Source organism: Ostrinia furnacalis, unplaced genomic scaffold (genome assembly GCF_004193835.3).
Source record: "Ostrinia furnacalis isolate ACB-3 unplaced genomic scaffold, ASM419383v2 OfSCF1605, whole genome shotgun sequence".
Classification (NCBI taxonomy): Eukaryota; Metazoa; Arthropoda; class Insecta; order Lepidoptera; family Crambidae; genus Ostrinia; species Ostrinia furnacalis.
In genome coordinates, this window is record NW_021131844.1 from 114,908 (window position 1) to 138,722 (window position 23,815).

Sequence of the window (23,815 nt, forward strand, 5' to 3'; positions counted from 1 at the left end):
GTATTATAAAAATTCCTTAAAAGAAAATATCAAAAGTGACTTTAGATGAAGTAATTACTTACTTCTGAAATATATTGTGGTAACGACGGACAACTACGGAACCCTACACTGCGTGTGGTACGACACGCACTTGGCCATTTTTTTATTTGAATAGGATCGTCCTCTTTGAAATAGGTAGAGTTGTTTTCTCCACATAATGTGGCTACTCTACCCTGCCTGAGTTAAGGTAATACACTTAGTTGCGGGTAAGTAGCTCACCTACGTGTATAATTCGGTTACCCGTAACTTGATAGTTTTTCTCTATACTGCGTATGTCTGTGTTGCTTGGACATCGTCTTAAACGGCTAGGTTTGGTAGGAAAATCTGGATCAATTAATGTATTATTATAGTTACAAGTATAGTCTAACTGCTAGCGACCAGCACGTGATTAATTTCGTTGCGGGTCCAATGACAGTTAACTTTCCCCCGGGACAAACTTGACCTTCATTGGTTGGGTTTTTGTGGCGGTCAAGCTGTAGATCCTGGCTACACAGGAGTTGCAGTGGTGGGAACGAGAGGTGGGAATAGTCCCGACCAGCACGTGAAAATATTTTGCTTTTTTTTTTCATTTTGTTACATTTTGCATTTCATTTCTCTGTCCCTTTTAGTTGTAGCGTGATCATGTTGGTATATTCTTCGACACATTGGGTTATCCAACACGAATACATTTTTTCCCCACAAGATGGTCTGACGACCTAATAAAGGTAGCAGAAGGCGCTGGATGTAGGCCGCTACCAACCGTGCGAAATAGGAAGTGTAAGTCATTGGGGGAAGCCTATGTGCAGCAGTGGACGACACGTCCTGTGGCTAGGGTTGCCAGGCCCTAAAACACAAAAACCGGACTCTGTGCTTCATTTGGCCAGACATTAATAGGCTAGTTGCCTAAAAAAATTTTTTTAGTCCGTAATGTTTAATATCAAAAAATATTGGACACGTATAATTTTATTTGTCAATCTAACAAATAATTACATAGTTATGGTGCGTTGAAGTTGCGCACGACGTCACAACGTGCGGCATTTTTAAGCAAGCGTTGACGTCACGGGCCTCTTCTTATGAACTTTGGGGCGCTTTATCTCTTTAAATTTTCATTAGTTTGAAAAAGTGAAAAATACGTGTAGAGTATTTTTTGATAAGTTAACTGACGGACTAATTAAAACTCTTGCTTTTTGACCCAGGCAACATCCCCATTAGTGTCATAGCTTACATCCTGATGCGTGCGCTTGATATTATTCTGTAGCTCGACTTTCGCCTGGCGCGGCAACCACATAAAAAGTCTGACAAAAGCCGGACAGGCCGGACAAGACAATTTTAGGCCAGACACGACCGTAAAAAGCCAAACACCTGGCAACCCTACCTGTGGCTGAAAGGATGATGATGAAATTTTTTTTAAGTCGGATCTATAGTCTCAAATAATTAGTGCGTTCAACCAAACAAACTCTTTATTAGCTTTATAAAAATTGTGTAAATAAGTATTAAGCTTCTGTCCCCATCAAAGTGAAATAGAAGAATAAAAACTTCAATAAACTTTTCAGAAGACCGATCGGCAGCATCGATCAAGCTGTTTCCCCGTTTGACGGCAGATTTACTTTAAAATGAGTTTAATATCGTACCACGTTGCATTTTGAACCTTTCCTGGGAAACTTTAATATAAAAATTTACATGTACATTAGAAGTTTGGGATTTAGGTACACGGGCACTCTACATTCTGAGTTACGTTACACGCGTTCGCAACGTAGGCGTCATTCCGTGTTGAACTGGCACAACTCCTAAACAAAGTAATAAAACTAAAATCGAGTTGAATGGAGTTTTATCCGAGCATACCCTTTCAGGACTATTCGTATGTGTAAACGTATTTTTAGTGCTTAACCTATCGTAAGTTGTTAATGTTTGTCTATATTTAAACAGGTCGCCTACGCTTGTGAAAAGTTGAAGACCTAATTTTATACTGTACTCGTAATGTTTTAAAGTTGTTGGTTTAAAAGTTGTTCGAAAGTGTGAATATACTTAAATATTAATAATAATGTAATTACCTTTAGAAAACTTAATCAATTAAAAACTATGCCTTTAAAAGACGAATTGTTTTCCAAATCAAATTGATTTATAAAATCCTTATAAATCTAGAATGTAAAAATGTGTCTAAGCCTACTCCATTTTCATTTGAAAATAATTGATAAATTACAGGTTTCTGGTATATTATGCTTTTTGGAAAATCCCAATAACCTTTACGTACGGGGTGACATTTCTCAAACTCTTTAATAATAGACGACATTAAGATGAAAGTAATTCTTTACAAGAATATTGTGGAAAATAACGTAAGACTTGAACTCTCTTATAACATACTTCAAAGAACTTTTCCAGAGGACAAGCCGTCTTAATATCTACTCACTTTCGCAATAGTTTCATTTTGAGGTAGAGTTACTTACTTTATTGGAATTAGCTAGCGCGTTATAACTTGCACATGAGACAACGAGTATTAATTTAAAGCATCAAGTGACGTCACGGGATTTCCAGGTATAGGTACTTACAGCTAGAAAAAATAGTGCCTGTAGCAGTATGCAGTATTTTTTAAAAAAGATAAAAAAGAGGTTATTAGTAACTTGTTATTTTACTAATAGTCCCGTATGCTAATTGTACTAGGCTAATTATTATGCTTGTGTCATGAGTGAGCTCACCACAATAGTCGTTCGGTGGCGGAGACCGAACCCGCATTCCCCGGATCACGAGTCGGCCAGTCCGACCCCTTCACCGTTCAGCTATTTAATCTATAAGATTTCAATTTTTTTTGTTACATAATAATATGCTATTATCATCCAATAATGAAGACGTAATAATAATTGCTGTTTCGACTTAAAAAGGTCACATTCTCAACAAAGTCAAAGTTATCCAAGTAGTTAAATGAGGAATCCATTAAGAAACAAAGAAATATGTCGGAGCACGTCTGCCATTCCTAAAACAAAAAGTATGCGTATTAAAAAGTTTCTAAATTACTGTACAAAGGAGAAGGAATGAGCAGTAAAACACTGAGCGCGTAAAACTTGGGAATTATGAAATGATATAAATTACAATGTGCCCAGTCTGTTGCGAGGTAAACGTCTGCTTAACTTTTGTTTAACAGGGCTGATGCTAGTCAGCTACGGTGGAAGGAATTAAAAAGAAAACGAATTTAAAACATGTTTTAATAGCTTGTGGCTTAAACGGGGTTAATAATAATGTTATATTAACATATTATGTGTTAAATAACTTGAATATATCGAACTGCCTGTGGTGGGAATCGAATCCACGACCCCTAGTTTGTCGGGCGACTGTTCATACTCAGGGTTTATTCATACTCTACTTATACCTACTACAAAAGTAAAAAATGACACTTATAACTAAAATTAGTGTCTCCAGGAAGACTGGTCATATAACCTCAACTGGCCAACTACATAATATTTTGCCAATCAGCTGTCGTAACTAGCTCGCGAGCAATATTTGCGTTCGTCCGCAGATGTTCGCAGTTCGTTTTAGATGTTCGCCGCTCACCCGCCCTAGAACCTACGTAGGTTTAAGGTCAGCAAAAGTTGTTTCAAAATCTCTATCCGTGCGATTCTCAAACACCTGTTTGTTGATTTAAATATTAATATTACGATGATTATAAATTTTCTCTGCAACTAGTTCCTGAGGCCAAGCTCCTTTTAATGCAAAAAAACGATTCGCACCAACATTGGGTGGGTCCTTACCCTGGTCTCAATTATAATGCTAAAAATAGTACCGTGTGGGTTTTAGAGCCGACATAAAAATGGCTCACATGTTGAGGCAGTGACCGGAACTGACCGCTTAACGAGTAGTCTCAAGAAAGAATTACATATATTTAAGAATAAATAGACTTAAAGTAGGTATTACCCTGCATCTGATCTGAATTCGAGAAACCTAAATAAATAATGCTAATCCATTGACGTACTAAAAATAGATGTATAAATACAACGCGAGTTCCAACCCCGCCGCCGCTCGACTATTGTGGTGAGTCCACTCGTGACACAAATATATTTTGCTTAGTACGAGGGGCTAACGGGACAATTAGTAATTTGGGCAATACAAATTACAAATATTGTTTAAAAAAACTTTCCACCCCAACTAAAAGAGTAAAAGCATATTCTTAGTCCCATTCTACGTAAACGGTGTCATAACTTCCTACGCTTCGCGAAAGTGCATGAACGAACACCCACGCACCTGTATCACCCGTAAATCATCTGAAAAGGTGTAAAGGTCAGATGCAGAGTGCTGACGATACAAAATTCACTATGGAGATTTGGTAAAATCGGGAGGATTTCTCAGATGAAATGCCAAGTCATTGAAAATGAAACACCTGATGTCGTGCCCCGAGTGCCCAATCAAACGCACTCAGGAGGATTTGATGAGTGCTGCTGACAACGCCACTCTTATGGCGGAGTTTTGGGCTGACACTGTGTAGGTTTGTTGTCGACACGAAAAGAAGAAGAAGATTGAAAATGCTGGAATCTTTTGTTTTAACACCCACAAGTCAAATTGAATAGATCTTGTTAATTTAACCATGCGGTAATATTACCTAATTAACTTGTGATTTTCTTTTGAACGTATCAAGTTTCTGATTAGACAAACGATCTACCCAAAATTAGCAACCAACGGTGCTAATTAATATCTAAATAATTAAATATTACACAATTAGGAAACATGTGTTTTCGTACTCGTAACTTGGATTGAAACGACTCTTTTGTTTCCGACTCCTCGAGACAACATTCCAACCAAAGTCGAGTAGCTTTTATCGTGAAAGAGTTTCTTGTAGGAAACAAAGTGGTATTGACTCAGTGACAGTGCAGAGTACACAGCCCTTGCTATTCTATCATTCTGTATAATTTCTACTATTAGAGGCCGGTAAATCTATTCTCATAAAACACTGGATACCATCTTAACTTTCACATTATTTGCCTCACTTCGTCAGTAGCACAAAAGCGCGCGAAATCATCCGCGTTCCTATATTCTGACGTTTCTAGTGTGACATTGACATTACATCAGCAGCTCATTGGCTATATCGATACCGTTACCTATATTAACGTTTTAGATTTTTCACAATTAACACAACAAAAATGGTTAGTTTAACAACGACTACAAGGTTTACATAAAGCAACAGTACCTACAGATGGTACCAAATAAACTGCTTTATAACATCATTTAAATTATCATCCAACTTCTAATTCTGAACGCAGTACCGTCAGTTTTGTAAATTATTCCACTTCAAAGTTGAGTTAAGTTAAATGGACAATATTTCAAAAAGTTGGGGCGGCCAGCTTTCCTTAAGCTATTAAGTTCTCTCGCTGTAACAGGTAAATACGTTTCCCCTGGACAGTTAACGGGAAACCATGCTGGAAATGGGATACAATCTTGTTGGCCGTTACTGAGAACCTAGCACGTGTATCTGTATTTCCTGAATTATTCGTAATATGTATAGCTTAGAAGGTACTCACACAAGTTTGCAATAACTGAAAAAAAAGCCTTATTTTGTGCGTGTCGTCCACAAAATTAAAACAAAACAAAACAATAACTTATGAAAACTTGGTGTGCAAGTTTCAATCAAATCAAATCTTATAAAAGCCCATTTGCAAAAAATAGATGACTTGTATATCTTTATAACTGGTTTCTTCATAATTCAACTGAATTCAAAAAGTAGGTATAGGTATCAAAACAATAATGTAGTTACCTAAATACAAATGCAAGAATTCACCACAAATTCTTCTAACACACAGTCGATATTCAGGGCTTAAATTTTAGAAACTTAACTAAATGCCGAGTTTACCATAGACACTAAACACGATTAGGATGGGAACTAGTTTACGCACTAAACCGAGTTCAAAGCTTGGATTCGACCTTCCAAACTGTTCAATAACACTCACTAACAAAAAAAAAAAAAAGTTAAACTCGATTTAACAAGTTCAAATAAATCAGTCTGCAAATCAGAATTTATGTAAAGCGTTTGATTTTTGCTGGTAACATTGAAACACAATATACTAAACATTGTTCAGGAATTAACGACCCAACCGCCATTGATGGTTAATGAATCGGAAATTATTGAGCTCTTTCCGAAATGTATCCAATTTATTTATTGGTATCGCCTGTGGTTCAATAATGGTATATTAGGCCTACTTTTTCCTTTGAGTAACAAATCAAACTTTGCTGTTTGCTTTTAATTATGATTTTGTGAACGTTGATTGTTTGTATTGTGGTCTAAAAACGTTAATAGAATAATTTGTAATGGAAGCTATAGGCTATTTCTATATCTACTTCTCTGGCGCTACACGACACTACAATTGCACTTATTGCCTTTTTAATAATTATGGGTATTAGACAACGACATAGATGTTATACATAGAAAACACCCAGTCCAATACAAACAAACGGGAATCGAACCCGCGACCTCTCGGCATAGTCGTCAGTTTCGAACCACTACACCAAACGGCCCACGAATTACTTATACTTGTGTTACGAGTGGGTTCATCACAATTAGTCAAGTAGCGGCGAGTATCAAACCCGCGTTCCTCGGATCACGATTCGGCGATACCTTGCTGTTCGGCTATCATCGCATCAATTTGCTCGTCGCTTTATTTAATTTACTCGACCAGACATAGAACCTGGGACTGCCTACTTCTGGCGAACCACCGCCACTACGCCATCGGGTCATAAAAATAAACTTGTATCAATGTTATAAAACTTCGGATGGGAACAATCTCTCTGTGTCTCAAGTTCGGTATTATACCACACGCTCATTGAAACCAGTTTCATGAATGAACAAAATCTCACGCAACTTGAGTTATTAATTCAATTTCGCACTGGAAATACAATACCTATTGTTTAAAATTGTATTAAACCAATAAATCAAGCAAAGGTCGCGGCTTTAAACTTGGTTCATTCCATATTTTATAACTTCACTTAACTGTTATCAGTTTAAATGAGATTTACTGGTGTAAACTTGTAGCTTTGCTGAATTAATTTTCTCAGCAAGACTGTTTGTTTATATTACTTCAAACAACTTACATACATAATAATATGGTATAGAATAGTGCAAAATTTCGGGGTTTTTTATCATAAGCACACAAATTGTTTCTGTGCTGACTAGACATAATATTTTCATAAGTTACAAAATAGGTACTTTCACATACCGCGCTTTCACAATAATGTTTAAATACTAGTTTCGTAAATTTGGCCACGGGAAAAATGCTTTTACAGCATAGCTGAAAGATTTTTTTCCGACAAAAATTTTAATGATGTGACCCGCATTCTTTTTGTAAAACAATTGACGACAAACAACTGTAACAACTGCGTGTAATCCCACATTCGCAATTAGATGGCATTTAGAAAATCAGTCGACCATTTTACGAATAGAAGAATTTATTAATCAATAGTTTTAAATTTTAGCTTTAAAAAACAATTGACCATAATTATGAAACAGTTGATGAGACAGTTAAATCATTGCCTGTATAAGGGCTTCCTAATTTCTTAATTTATTGCTCATATCGCTAAAACATTATTCGTTGGGCCATGGAAATGACAACAAAACATGATTTCGATTTTATCTTGTTTTCCACTACCCTACTCAAATACGTCCCAAAAACAAATATCGCGTGTAACAGCGGCACTGAGTCGTATATTTTCATCGCAAAAACAATATGCCTCCCCATTTTATTTACCACTACACTGGCTTATTAGGCGAGGCAGAAATCAAAATCATTCTGATGTTACGAGACATCGCCGAAGAAGCGGTTGCCACAGAGTTGCGACTGATGTGATGACGGAAAACATTTGACAATAATGCTACACACCACTGTGTTTTAATTGGGTGTGCTAGCGACTGCATAAAAAAATTACATTAAAAGTATGACATATTGTACAGCGCCCCTAAATCTTCACAGATTTTTAACGCCGAGTGCGTACAAGCACACCTAAAGAAAAGAACCCGTGACCTTAAGGTAAACTAGTTTTATCAACAGTGCGTTCCTTAAAGTAAACAAAACAACACCTTTGATGATAGAGCGTGTACGAGTACCTAAATGAAATGTTTCTAAAAGTTACTTTACTTAGGCTGGGTTGCACCATCTTACTTAACTTTGACAAACGTCAAAAATCTGTCAAAATCCATACAATAAACACCGGTTATCGTTATAGTTACGGTCAAAGTTAGGTGGTGCAACTCAGCTTTACTCTCTTGCCGACGTAGATGAAGAAAGTTCCTAATCAGTTCGCGTGTGCCTGCATTCTTGCTCGAGGAACAAATAATCGATACGTGCAACAAAATGATGCAAAGTTTGTAAACTTAACGCCACCACACTGTGAGACTTTCAAACTTGTAAGATGTTAGTGGCATGAATAAAATCAGAGGCTGGTTTTATTTAAATAATCAACTCTGATTTTTATAGTGATGCACTTTATTTAAGGGCGGAAGACGTTAATTTATGCAGCCTAAGGATGAATTTTAGGCAAATTTTTATCATACATGAAATAGAACTGGCCGCAGGCGCTCGAGTATTAATAATTGCGGTGAACAGACTCGTAACACAAGCATATTTAATTATATAACAAATAAAGATTTTCTAGGCTTTCGAGGCTTTTCGAAAAAAAATTGCGGCCCACTTCAAGACTATTCGCATCTTTGTGGCTGCCATCCCAGCCAATTATAATCCGTACAGCGAGTGGCGCGAGTATCCGGGACAGTTGATCTGACGTTGTTTCTTGCCTGAATGGTCGTCTTGATATATCGCCTTCAGCTATTGTGACGCTGAATGAGTGCTGTTATTAACTCTGATGATATGAACAATAACACTAAACTTGTCTAGTGTTTATGAGAACAGTTTTGGGATCCGGGATATTAGGGAACAAATCTGATTTATAAGAAAGTTATCTAGAAGCAACTAAAGATATACAATCATTATAATGTCACAATTATTAGAAACGATCGAAGAACGGTCTCCAATCCGTCTGCCAATCGTGGATATTATGGCAAAACCCTCCATTAAAGTGGGGGTGGCTCATAGTGCAGCAGTGGGCTGTAAAGGGCTGTTGATGATGATGAATTAAAAAGTGTTTCATCTCTCTCTATTAGAAGTAACCAATGCAGTCTACACACCAAGCTCGCTACCTGTCGATGAGGCGGCGACTTTGACAACGTGTCAAAAGTTGACGACTTGCGTGTCCTTTGAATTAAAGCGGTCGGCGGGCTTGGTGTGTAAGGTCCTTTAGACTCGCAATCAATGGCACAACGAAATTGTTTGATAGTTGATTCTAGTTTGGAATTTGAAGATCTTATCATACTTAACAACTTACTTATTTATTATTGAGATAAGCGTATCCAATAAGTATAATGTGATAATGTTTTGGGAAATTACCTTTAGTGAATTCGCGAATAGTCTTGACAACGAAATCCAATATTTTATCCTAGCTAATAAGTCTAGGTGAAGCTCGCTTCCAGCTTCGATCAGTGAGATGCAAGCCAAGAGTGCTTGTCTGTTGTGGATAAAAAAAAATATTGACAGCGTTTCAAATCAACAAATAAGGTTATTTACTCAGAATTTGAATATTTGTATTTACTCTGATATTAAGCCACACTGAACTAAAAAACACGTGTAGTGTAGGTCCACATAACAAAAATAAAAACATGAAAAAAGGAATCCTATTATCAACAAAATAAGAGTTACTTTTGTAGCTCAACTGTTAAGCGTGGTAAGCCGTTGAGTTCTACCAGTTCTACGAAATATTAATAAGCGGCCCAAGGGGTAACAATTTCAAAACGTTTAAGAAACGAGGGTTAAGTTAACTTGTTGTAAACTCCATAATTAGAATCCTTAACCGCTAATTTTCTGGTAAATGAACAGGGTGTTAACCCTCAAATCTTAATGTACCCTTAACAGTTTGTGTAAGGGATACTTTGTTGATGTTTGTAATTGTAAGATGTAGGTAGTGGGAAATATTTTAACTAGGGGTCATCGTTAAATAGTCCTTTAAGTTTTAAAAAGTTTTATAAATCTGGACTCTAAACCTTTACTAATAAAAAGGTACACGCCTGTTGAAAACTGTTTTAAAATGTAATTTCCAGACTGAATGTTATCATTTTAAAACACTTTTTAACGAGCGTGTAGACTTTATTAGTAAGGGGAATTAATATTCGTCCATTGGTTCGTTTCAGCCAAATGATGTCCACTGCTGGGCAAAGACTTCCCCTAAGGATTTCCAACGACCAGTCTTGCTCTGCCTTACTTGTGTTACAAATAACTTTTTTACACTATACAGATTTTATTATAAGCTTTATAATAACTCAAATCAATAAGTGCTAAATTGAAACGCCGCAAACTAACTCAATTACTGATTCCTGGATATGTTCTTTAGTAACTTTCATCACAGATTTACCGCATTTCTTGTTACCGTTAAAATTTTATCTCAAAAATAACATTTGGTCAAGAATCGAAAATAGAAATTTCAAGAAATCTAATTAAGTCATAAAATATTATGTTTAAAGCTACTTGAAGAATTTGACTAAAGCTACATAAAAAGATGGTGAGTTGTTTGAACTACGCAGTGAACTTGAAGCAGCTCAAAACTTCCCTTTAATTAGGGTAAAATTAAATTTCCCCGTCTTTAAAGAGGATGATGTTTACAGTTTATCCCATAATGAAATTGATGAGTTCAAAACATAATAAAACGATGCTGCTATTTTTAACAACATTTATTAGGGCTTTTGATATTTTTAACATTTTAATCATGAATAGGATCGTTAATATTTTTTATTTAAAAATAAATAGCAAATAGATTTCCTTATTAAACTGGTGTGCATTTACCTTAAAAACACATGACACTGCAAACAATTAAAATATTCTTCTAAAGGTGCCTCATAAAAAGCACCCTAAATGACATTGGGAACTTTTTGCCCCACTTTTCGAAAAGTAGCGGACACAAACGAAACCTATCACAGATGATACATACTAATATCCAATGAATTTCCGTGCATTTTTTTTCTCTCTTATATGGGAATATTGAGAAAATGAAGTTTTAATATTTTATTTTATTTTACATTTAAGTAACATTTTTGACGACCTCAGTGGCGGAGAGGCGCACACACCGGTTTTCAAGGTGTGCCGGGCCAATCCTGAGGTCCCGGGTTCGATTTCCGGCCGGGACAATATAGAAAACGATCTTTTCACATTGTCTCTGGTTTGGGTGTGTTGTGGTTCGTCGTTCCCGATTTCCATAACACAAATGCCTTAGCTACTTATTTTGGGTTGGAGTAATATATGAGATGTTGTCTAATATTATTTAAGTATTTATAATATTTTATTTATTTATATTATTTTATTTATTTATATTATTTTATTTACTTTTATTGGTTACTCTGCAATGCCAAACAACATAACATGTAAAAATATCAAATCATTTTAGACAAATATATTTTCAACTTAGACTCGTCATATCTCAGAATTCCCATATCTCACAACATAGCGCTTTAAGTGAATATACCTACAAGTATAAAGCTTTGAAATAAAATACGTTTCATCTTTGTCCGCCGTGGGGCATTTTCTCATATTAAAGTTCCCAATGTCCTTTACTCCCTTTCCCTCTTTTTTTACCGATTTTAACATGCAGGTTACAACAATGTTAACAGCATTTAGAGGTAAGATAGCCAGTTCCTCTGTGGTTGAGGATTCCGGGTGAAGCTCGCTTCCACTTTCGGCCTGATCATCACTTATCATCAGGTGAGATACAGACCAAGAGCTTCCTCGTTGTGGATAAAAAAAGGTACGTATAACATGGTTAAGGAATCCATGTCCAATGACATGCGTGTAGCGTTAATGATGATTACAACTATCAAAATTAAAAACGCCTGAGTACATAATTGGTTTGTTTTCATTACTTTAAAACATCAATAAAGCGAGTCGTAGCCTGAAATATATTATCATTTAATATAAGCTCTAAAACAGGGATGTTATGGATATCCGTAACCGTATGCGAAACTTTCGGATATCCGAAATAATAAAATATCCATAACTGTAACCATAACCGATTCAAAAGTTTCAGATAGTTTCGGATTAAGAGTAGTTTAAAATCTAGTATCAATTTTTATTTTTTTATTCGATGTAAAGTGTGTGGCCATGAATGAACCGTTTTGGACAACTATTGCAATTTGCATTCTTACCGTAACCGAAACCGGTATAATATTATTCCTTTATCCGTAACCGTATCCATAACCGAAACTACAAATCCATAACATCCCTACTCTTAAATAGCCGATTCCAACAATCCTAGCTACTATAACCCTGTTCAACTCCCCGTACGTACCTTTGTTACAATTTGCACGCGATAGAAACCTCAGGGTCCGTAGATCGTGTTCAACAAATTTTCCGCTGTTTCCCATCTGCAATGAAATTACGGTTACTCGTTCATACGATGAGTGGATTTGGATGCAACTAAGTACGGATTCATTGAAGTTATCCATGATACCTACAATATGCATGTATGTACAGTCGCGGAATGAAAAGGTTCGTCACCTTAGTGTCGGTTTTCGCTTGCACCAAAGAGTCAAATCTGCCAACATAACAGTGCAAGAAACAGTGCTGCTAACATTTAAATAAATATGACGTATGCTGACGAATAAGGTTTTGCTTGTTTATTTTTCTATCCCATCAGTGCAATGCAATGATGACATGGACCAATTGACAATAGTTTTTTTTATTTAATAGACATATTAATGGCAGGTTGAACCAACAAGAAGGTTTTAGTTTATCAATCATAATAATCTTCTTGACAAGATAAATCGTCAAAAAACTTTGATCTGAATAATTTTGAACCTTACTGACGAACAATTAAAGATTATTTTCTCTAATTTGAGATTATTCTGTAACATAGTTTCAAAAGGTAATAATATGTGCTCGCGATTCGTTGAAGGAATCAATTTGAAAACTGACGAACCTTTTCATTCCGTGACTGTACAAGCGACGACAAGATAAACTAGAGCTTTAGTAGTTGTAACAGATGTGATTTTACAACAAAACTCTGTCCCCCTTATCAATAAAAGTTATATCCTAGTTGATCTCTGGCTTAAGTTGTCATTTACCTAGTATGGAAATGTCATTTTAATCCAGTGTTCATCCTAGGAGTAACATTTTTATTTATAAGGGTGTGTATATCTACTGTCGACTATGCACACTCACTATCTTCCCCTGTTGCCCTTATGGATTTGACATACAAAATACGGTCTACGTTCAGGTCAAAAAGAACGCAACCCGCATCATGGGATTATTTTGACCTGACCACAGACCGCATCCAGTATGACATGTCTTTTATAGTACGAATTTTTCGCGACTTTAACAAAAAAAATCCATGAGCTTTCGCAAAATAAAGTATTTTTGTAATAATCCTCAATAAATCAAATCTCCAAATCCAGTCATAAAACAAGGCAATCAGACGGCTAACTGAAACAACAATACCAGTCTAATGGGTAACCCCATTACGCGGCTCTGCTCGGTAAAATAGACTAAAAAGCTAGGCTATAAAATTAGGGCTCAACTTAGGAACACACGCGGGAAATGAGGGTACTGGGGGTATTTAAGAACAGTGTAGCATTTTGGTACAAATTATTGTATTATTTGTCAATAGATATTCTAAAATCGCTAAATAGTATCTACACATTGCTGAATGTAGCTAATTACTTAATTCCTACTTATTATTTTAATAGAATAATTTTGTTTGGCTGAAACTAGAGCCAACTGGCTCTAGAATATTTATTTTATATGTGTCAGGATGTTTTGTTCTTATCACGAATTTTTGGTCTTTGCACGAAATAAACTTGCTGTGGGTATCATTATCTGTGCGGAATTTACTTCAAAAAAGCCAGTCGTCCCGGATTCAGTCCTATATTATTCCTATTCAATTTCGTTGCACGAAAGCAATTTCTGAAAAACGTAACTGCAGATTTTTGACCTCGTTAATTTGAAACATTGATAACTTTTAAATTAAAATTACTGCAAAATTGTAAAACAGACAGTAACAAACTTTATTAAGTTGTAGCTAAAGCTTAGTTCAGGATAACGAAATAATTGTATGATCACACGAGACTGCGGCGAGTCGAGCGAGATAACGCTCTCAATGTGCAGGGAGACAGGATCTTAGAGCTTACCTCCAGACCAGAGTCAGTGACCGCCCTTGTGATTATTAAAAGACAGACTGATTCTACAAATAAAGCATCCTTTTTAACTGATACTGATAACCCAGTTTTAACCTTTGAATGCAGTTCTCTTTCTTTCCAAAAATAAAGGTATGTGTTCTTTGGGTAAAGTTTAGGAACATTTTCCTTCAGGTGGCATTACAAAATTCCACCCCGTATAAATTACAAAAAAAAAACAACAAAATCAATTAACCTTATACCTAACCAGAAAACCGTATAATTAGTTTCTCAGAAACGTCAGTGAAAGTAAATAAACCATACCAAAGCAAATCATATCGAATTCTCGGGAAAAATCACAAAGGGGTTGCGATTTGTGCGGAGGCTCCTTATTAAATCTTTATGACATTTCGAATTTCCTGTGGGAACTCTCCCATAGCCAAGGAGGCAATCTAGTCCTTGTCTTTGTTTGAAATCGTTTTGCAAACATATTTATATCGATTCAAAATCGGTGGCAAAAATAATAGAGCTTTGTGATGGAATGAGTATCGATCCCTTTTCGATCAAAGGCCTTTGCCAGCAGTTTTGCATCAATCTTTCTGACGTGTTTGTTGTAAAATAATAAAAGTGTAGGTACATGAAACTGCACGCAGGAGGATTTAATTAATGCTGCTGACAACGTCACTCTTGTAGCGGAGTTTTGGGCTGAAACTGTGTAGGTTTTTTGTCGACAGGATAAGAGGAATTAGATGAAACAAAGGTGACAACATTAAGTACCTACATGTAGGTGTATCACTATCAAGCTCAACAAAAGTAAAGATAGATATCTATCTATCTCGTCTACGAATAGATACTTATTGCATTGATCTTTAAATTGACAAAGAAAAAGAACAAAAAATCAAAATGACTCAATTTAGGTGGTCTTATCGCTAGGGAGCGATCTTTTACAGACAACCCACAAACGTTTAAGATAAAAAAGGCAGGCGGTATGTACATTTATACCACTTACATTGAAATTTTAAATTTCCATTCCTCACTTCGATACCTTTTAAGAACAGTTACATTTCGGTATTACAAATGGCCTTTTAAAACAATCAGAAATCAATTCCGAAAGTAAGATAAAGACATTATAAATGAGGGTCCTATAAATCACGTTACCTTTCCAAACTATAATTCATTCGTTAGGGATGTAATATTTCAGCACCCAATTATTATCACTAAATATACTGTTAGAGGCCGGTCGATCTATTCTCATAAATAAAACACTGGATACTTAACTTTCACATTATATTGCCTTAATTTAGATACAATTCATCACTTAGCACAAAAGCGCGCGGAGTCGTCTCCGCGCGTCCCTCTATTCTGACGTTTGATTCTCGTGTGACATTGACGTATTGTCAATGTCACTATGACAGCATCTCATTGGCTATAACGATACCGCTATTTTAACGTTTTAGATTTTTCATAATTAACAATACATACTCGTACTGTAACAGAAGGTCAATATAATGTTACACAGATGTTATAGGTAGTCTGCTGTCTTATGTCTGATCTTATCATTGTCATCATTATTTCAGCCACCTCTGCTGCACTGGCTTGAAAACGTACCGTGGGCACTGGGCAGGCCTCCTACTAGGTGGACCAACGATCTGGCAAAGGTCGCGGGAGGAACCTGGATGCGGGCAGCGCAGGATGGAAAGCCTTGGGGGTAGCCTTTGTCCAGCAGTGGACGTCATTGGGTGAAACTTCGAGGTCTTCCGCAGGGTAGTATGCATGTCAATGCATTTTCTCCCCGAAAAAAAGTGGTTTAGGTACTTGATGTAAGCGAGATAGTATCGTAGTTAAAATTAATCTCGGTTATAGTTCTATGCAAAACATGTTAATTAAGGCATTGTTTTACTCGTACTAAACGCTCCTTTATAGCTACTTAATGAAGAATATTCATAGTCAATTTTACATCAATTGGAATAAGCATACTAAACCTTGCTCTATTGTGTATATTATTTTAGGATAGTAGGTCCACAATCCACATCATCAGTTTCTTGGAATTCATGAAAATATGTTTTAATAGCAAGAAGGATTATCTCACCAATTTATTTTTAATGAATATTTGGAATTTAGTGGTCAGTCATTTGGAACTTTCCTTGATTAAGCAAAATCTAATCATTTTTATCAAAAGAATTTTTTTTTACTTCATAATAGTCCTTTGTTCAACATCTGGAATTTTCCTTTATTGGAAAGCAGGAAAGGTTTTTTTTGTTTTTTAGGAATCTTTCCTTGTTTCTTTTGCCTAACCTTGATGGATGTTGATGTTCGAGAGGCAATAGATTTATCTTCTTTCAAGTATAGTTGACAGGACATTAGACTTGAAATGCCATAGTAGGTACTTAGTTTGGTATGCCACCGTCCTTTAAGGTGAGTATAGACAAGAGCATTTACTTGTAACAGAATAACGAGCCGATCTATGACATGTTCTAGTGTCACGCTTTTACGAAACAAACATATACCTAATAATACTAGCTAGTAGCTGTGCCCGCGACTTCGTACGCATGAAAACCCGTTTTCGCAACATTTTTCATTGTTGCTCTGCTCCTACTGATCGTAGCGTGATGTTGCCTTCTTCAATAAATGGGCTATCTAACACTGAAAGAATTTTTTTCAAATCGGACCAGTAGTTCCGGAGATTAGCGCGTTCAAGTAAACAAACAAACAAACAAACTCTTCAGCTTTATAATAATTTAGTATAGATGAAAATGCTTTCGAAACTGAACCTACCTGTATTGTACCTGTATTGTACCATTCGTAAGTACCATAAGTGCCTACGTTACATTACATACAGAAATTCTCGAGATTATTATGCTCTAGTGTTAAACACATTGAATTAATACTAAATTCTATCATTTCGATATCTCAATGCTGCTAATTTCGCCAAGCGCTTGTTTGTATTTCAATAGCGACTGCATTACGTTGATATACAGGCATTTCAGCGAATGTACGGGATTACAACTGACTAGTCAAAGTTAATGATCAACAACGTAGTTCACGATCCTTCTACTACTATTGGTACATAAAAAAATCGACATTCATTGCAAAAGTCCAGCGTAGTGGGACACATCTCACACATCTTCTAATTTTATCTATAGTGTTTACATTGGTTTTTAATTAATCCTAGAAACGTCGTATGATTAAATAGAGAATTTATTTATTTCTTTTTAATTTGTATCACGCAAATGCACATACACTTGAAATCATTTTTTTCTTTCACACGAATCAGTCCGATAATATTTGTTATGATTACTTTGTAGGTAACTACATCATCATTTTAGCCATAGGACGTCCACTGCTAAACATAGGCCTCCCCCAATGATTTCCATGTTGACCATGTCACTGTAATTAGTAAGTGAGAATTTTTGGTCTTGTGTCAGCTTATTCTTCAGTTTAGAAGTTAACATTGAGGTCTTAAGCAGTTTTAATCCTTCACAATTAATTAGGTTAAAGTCATTAAGATGATACAAATTATAGATTTTAAGTTAAGTTTTTTTTCTTTCTTATATTTTTTTATTACTGGAAGCAGATTACTATCGTGTGTATCAACTTGCTCATATTAGAATACATCAACATCAAAGAATAAAAACATAATATTGACTTCTAAATCAGACCGCAGTGTGAACCCACACTTACCTAAGTACAATTGCTTGTTGGGGGAAAAGTAACGTTTAACTTCATCTAACCCACTTTCAAGCAGACAATGGGTTTTGATAAGAACGAGGAAAAGTGTTGAAAAAAGTGCGATTTGTCGTCGGAAGACGTCGAAGATAGAATCATAGCGATGCGAATGAAAATCATTTTCTTTCGAAGTCTATACTGCAACCCATTTATTGTTGTGACCAAACTTTCGATTTTGGCAATAACAATTTTTTGTAACGATATTTTAAAAAAAATATTTTATTGTTGACTTAAAATTTAAAAAAAAAATAAAAAAAAATATTTGTAGACAATGCAGTCCATATTTTGGTCAGTAACAATTTGACTTAGAGATTGTGTTTGAAAAGGCCTCTAAACAATGACAGATGTTACGATTTTATTTCGTAAGATATCCCTGTCATCATTTATAAACTCCAACTTTTCATTTCACAGATCTCAGATAGAGATATTTAAGAGATAAATTTTACCGTAACCAGCCACCTTTCTTTGTTGAAACTGGCCCTTATACCCGTTGATATTTAATTAATTATGTAATTGCTCAAAATTCACCAAAAGTTACAATTTAAAATTGAGCCTTAAATTGCAGTTACAACATTTTAAACGCATTCCACTTAAATTGTACGTTTTGACCAATGTTAATGGAATTTCGCGTATCATTAACATGATTCTGTCACGCGAAAAATGCCATAAGTATTGCTGTGTTATTTTCAAAATGAGAGAAATCGGAGCGGTTTTAATTGCGTTCATTTGTCAACGGGCAAATACCAACTTAAATTGTATCATTGCGGCCGTTCAAAAGTGAAACTGGTTTAATCAATCAGTGTTTCTTTAGATTATTTTGTTTAATGTTGTTGTTTTGTTATTATGTTTTATTTTAATAACTGCAATTGATGTTACGTACCTAATTAAGCACAAGTTGTATTTAATGATAAAAAAATGTAATAAGTATAATATTTACACTATAATTAGATCTGCTGTTGCAGGTTTCAATCTTGCAGTAAATGTAATCATGAACAACAATGTATGTACGTAAATTCATATGATTTCATATATTATCCTAATCTAGTCGCGGTATACCTACTTGTGTAAGATAATTTGTGTAATTTTAAGACCAAGAACTGGAATGAGGGTTTTCACGATTGAAAAATCTGCGTGATTGGTGGATTTTGACATATCTGTCAATGTCATGTCAAAAAATAACCAATCATGCAGCATTTGGACCTCGCGTCTACGTATTGCCATCTGGCGGATTTTTCAATCGCGAAAACCCTCATTAGCACTATTAATAATTTTGAAATGATTCTCGTATTTACATAAGTAGCTAAGTAAGTACATTTATGTTTCATGACCCGATCTGTGTGCCTACCATGAGTTTACGGTAGGTGTGCTCGCTAGCGACTGCGTAAAAAAATGACATTTAAATGTATGACATATTGTGCAGCGCCCCTAGCGGCTACTTTCAAGATATAAAATCTTCATATAATTTTTTGACGTATTCGCTAGCGAGCTCACCTAACGTAAACTTATGGTAGGCACACAGATGGTAATACGTAGACGCTAGGTCCAAATGCTGCGTGATTGGTGGATTTTGACATATCTGTCAATGTCATGTCAAAAATAACCAATCATGCAGCATTTGGACCTCGCGTCTACGTATTGCCATCTGGCGGATTTTTCAATCGCGAAAACCCTCATTAGCACTATTAATAATTTTGAAATGATTCTCGTATTTACATAAGTAGCTAAGTAAGTACATTTATGTTTCATGACCCGATCTGAACCCGCGACGGTTTTGTTCGATGGGTTTGCCAATTCGGACATCCATAAGTAGAAAATAAATATTATGTAGAGGAAAACAGAATCCATCAGTATAACACTTATTATCAGGCTGTTTAGTCTCCACTACGGAGCTCGACCCTCTCTAATTTACCAGAGCCTATGAAAGATGCAATGAACCGCAATAAGTAGCCAACGAACAATACTAGACCGTACATTTGCTTCGTTTTCCTATCGACTCATCATTTTCGTCGATTTTCTCGATTATTTTCCCTATTCGGATCCTAATCGATTATGTTCTTGGTAAATGTATCGTGCAGTTTGTCCGTGCGTGGATATTGTCAGCGATCACTTTCTATCGGCGGCCTAGCGCGTAATTACTGTACACCCGCGGGTCTATCGAATGACCTGTTTTCTTTTAGTGAGAAGAAAAGTGTAGTGAAGTGTGGGCGGTCACTTATAAACAAAACATTAAGGCTGGGTTGCACCATCTTACTTTAACTTTAACAAACGTCAAAAATCTATCAAACTCCATACAAAAAACACCCGTTATCGTAACAGTTACGGTAAAAGTTCTTTTGTGTATAACTTAGGCCCAGAACAGACGGTGAAACGCAACTGCAACGAAACAGCAACTCTGATGATTCTGATGAAGCTATGGCAGTAACTTAGATGCAACTCAAAAGTAACTAGCAGTTGCAGTTTCGTTGCAGTTGCGTTTCACCGTCTGTTCTGGGCCTTAGCCTTAGAATATCAACCGCCTTGTAGTCTAGTGGTAAGACCTTCTGCTTCAGACCCAGAAGTCCCAGGGTTCAATTCCCAGAAAGAGCAAATTTTTCTACTCGGTTTGGTTGGTGATAGGGCTTGCCTTAAAGTCCGCCTAGCCGGCTACCATCTTATCCAAGTCTGTCGCCATAATGTTACAGTTTGAGGATAGATAACCAGTTCCTGTATGCATGAGGATTCTGAGTAAAACCTTTCACCTTCTGCCTGATCATTAATTTCCATCAGGTGAAATGTAGACCAAGAGCTTCCTCGTTGAAGCAAAAACAAAATAGTGTTCGTATTCGTAGTGTAGAGTGTATAACGAAAAGTGAATCATGTTTTACCGATACGAATACGATCGTTCACAGAATGCACTGTTAACAGAAATATCTATTCGACGAAAGCACGTTTCGCGGAAACCTCTCTTCAAAAAGCACGCTCCGTCAAATTCGACTTTTAGAAAGCATCCTTAGAAGAAAGAAATCATTATTTTTAGACACAAGGTGCTTTGACTGTTTTTTTTTTTTTTCTAGCGTATTTATCTATTTTTTTTTTTGCAATGTACCTACTTTGTTACTTTTTCTTTACCTAATTATTAAATTAGAGGCACCTCAGCATTATCACCTTTCATCGGTAAGTATATAAGTAGTTTACTAAGAATCTTTTTGCTGTTATCATTATTTATGTTTAGGAAACATCATATTATTTGGGTTCATAGTAACTGTACGAGTATGTACCTAAGTATACATAGTAACATCAATTATCAACAATAAAATAATGTAGGTACGTATTTCTGTACCTAAGCAAATAAAACAGACAAGTAAGGACCCGTAATCAAATATGTATGGGTAAATAATACCCTTGTTTCAAAACTTCATCCATCGAATTCACTAATCTATATCTAAAAGGTATAATCTTGCCCTTCGATTTTCGACTACATTGTTATTAAGGAACATTTATTCAATTTGTTTCTAGGTAGCTAGTGAATTTCTCTTCAAAATTAGAGAGTTGCTTATGAAAACAAATATTCATTTATTGCCAAGGCCTTGTTTAAGTAGTTCACTAATTTGAGCAGTGAGTGATGGGTTTACTATACGAACTTGTGTTCCATATTTTTGTTACGATGTTTGATAATAGGTACATACTTAAAAATAGTTTTTACGACTAAAACTATTCTTCTTCCAAGTATTACTTACCTACTTTACTTACCAACATTGTCAAAATCGGTACATCACATAGGCGTTTTAAAAATGTTTGAGGTTCAACAGTTAACACTAACTTACCACAAACAAAGATGGATCTACTTTCGCTTCAATAATCTTCTTGAAGATATTAGTTTCAATTATAGTTATTATAAACTTTAGGTGACCACTATATTACAAAAATATGCCCATAAAAAAGCTATAAATATTTATCTATAAGATAATTTTCTCGCCTGGCCTGCCCGAGGCTCTGGCGTAGATTATAATTTAATCCAGTAACTTAGGCCGAGGTAAATTTGTCTCAGATGACACTTCTTAAAGATAATAAAATAAGAGTATGATGAAACCCATTTTCGGCTAAGTAATCCATCAAAAATATTACTTAGTTTTTGGGATTTTCATTTATAATAGATCTTATAGCTATTAGGTTAATGTTATTAAGGTTTTAAGAACTTTATTCGTGTAGAGCCGGTTTTTATTCATACAAGTTGTATTTAAAATCCCATCACATTTTAATTGTATCTTTGTATGTAATTATCGCACAGAATAGTAACCTAGCCTTTAGGTAGGCTTAGGTTAGTTACGGGTCATGTAGATTGATTACAAAAGTACATATAATTCGAATTAATATAATTATAAATACCTGTTTATGGTCAAATAAAATTATTTTCATTTTCCTTCTTAAATTGATAGGTAATGACATTATAACTTCTGTGTTTCAATAAATATTAAAGTTGCTCAGTCTGCTAACTTCGGTATTTATATTTATTTTTATTCATTTCCAATGTAAGATGAAACCTACTCCTCTACCGATCCATTTATCACAAACATAACGCAACTGGAAGGCAACATTCAGACTTACTTAAATATTCAAAAACCTAAATAAAAAAGGAAAACCTTATTTTGCGAGAGCTGTTGGGTCTCCTAATGCTTAATTTTTCTGCGGTCTGAATTTAGGCCAAAAACTTGATTAAAAATTAAACGACTTTTAACGATTCACTTTAGTCGCTATCTTTTTGTGCGTATTCTTTTGTTTGAATATAATTATCTTTTTATTTGTGTCAGAATACCTTAAAAAGTTTTTATAAAAGTTGGGCGAAGGAAATAAAGTCGGCGAAACTGGCATGTTATTATTGCGTTTCAAAAGTATGAATAATTTATTGAGCAACCAGAAGAGCATTAGATAAATCATAGGTTACTCAATATGAATTTACTGCCTGTGTAACTGTCTAAATTTTTTTCTCTGTCGCTATAACATTTTGTTCAATTATGCAGCTGATACTTTATGACGCAAAATAACCATCGACGTGATAATAAGTGGTCTAAGTAATTTTAACATGTGTCTAATCTCTTTAATAGCTAAATTATGAACTTGAAATCATGCAAGATAAGTGGAGCAATTATGATAGCGTCAATATGTTCCAAGGAGTTCAGGTGCTATTCGTAATTATTCTGCTTGCAAATAATGGCAACATTAACTCGTTATTTACTTACAAGATTAACCTCCTTGCTGCTTCGAAACGACACTAAACAAAAAAACTTTAAAACTTTTTAATCTACATCGTTCAACACTAAAAAAGTTAGTCAAACTTTTTTTAAAGTTTAAAAACAATACTGGCCAAAACAGTTTTGTCAAGTCACATCGTTTAGAAACATGTTTTCTTTTGTTTTTGCGGTTGTCAAAATTGGGCGGGAAAATCGCGCGCGCGTTTGCACTGGTCGGCACGGGCGCTCAACGGCGCGGGTTGACTACGAGTGAGGCGGTATGGAGTTAAACTCCCGCTTCGTCGGTTCATCTGTGGCTATCCCGGTAGGGCTACAACACTGTAAGCAAGTGGAGTAATAAACATGTAGAGCTGTTCGAGTAAGTAGACAGTGAGTTAGTTTCATATTTTGTAGGATAACTATTTCGAAATGAAGACAGTTTGATAGTAGTCGGTTTCGAGAAAACCTTTTGTAGTTTGATCGAAAGTTTCAGCTTTCATAAATGTATATTTTTTTATATTACTTTTCATTACAAGCACATCTTCCTAGCGTAATATCTTATCAATAATACTTGACCGTTTAAAATAGTGATTAAACATAATAATATTTACTTTAACTTTTAGGTAATAAATATTTCCTGGAAAATCGACCAACATCATAAGTGCCACTTGTGGTCTAAACTGAATAAATA

General features: G+C 35.4%; 1 protein-coding gene across 2 annotated transcripts in view; it reads right to left on the reverse strand.

Moving 5' to 3' along the window:
• Positions 1–23,444, reverse strand: part of NGR-A26 (neuropeptide receptor A26) — a 130,492-nt gene extending 107,048 nt beyond the window's left edge. For both annotated transcript variants that reach the window (XM_028304906.1, XM_028304904.1), the window contains exon 1: positions 23,134–23,444. The gene's annotated coding sequence lies outside the window, so the exon portion shown is untranslated. The remainder of the gene's footprint in view (positions 1–23,133) is intronic.
• Between the last annotated feature and the right edge of the window lie 371 nt (positions 23,445–23,815).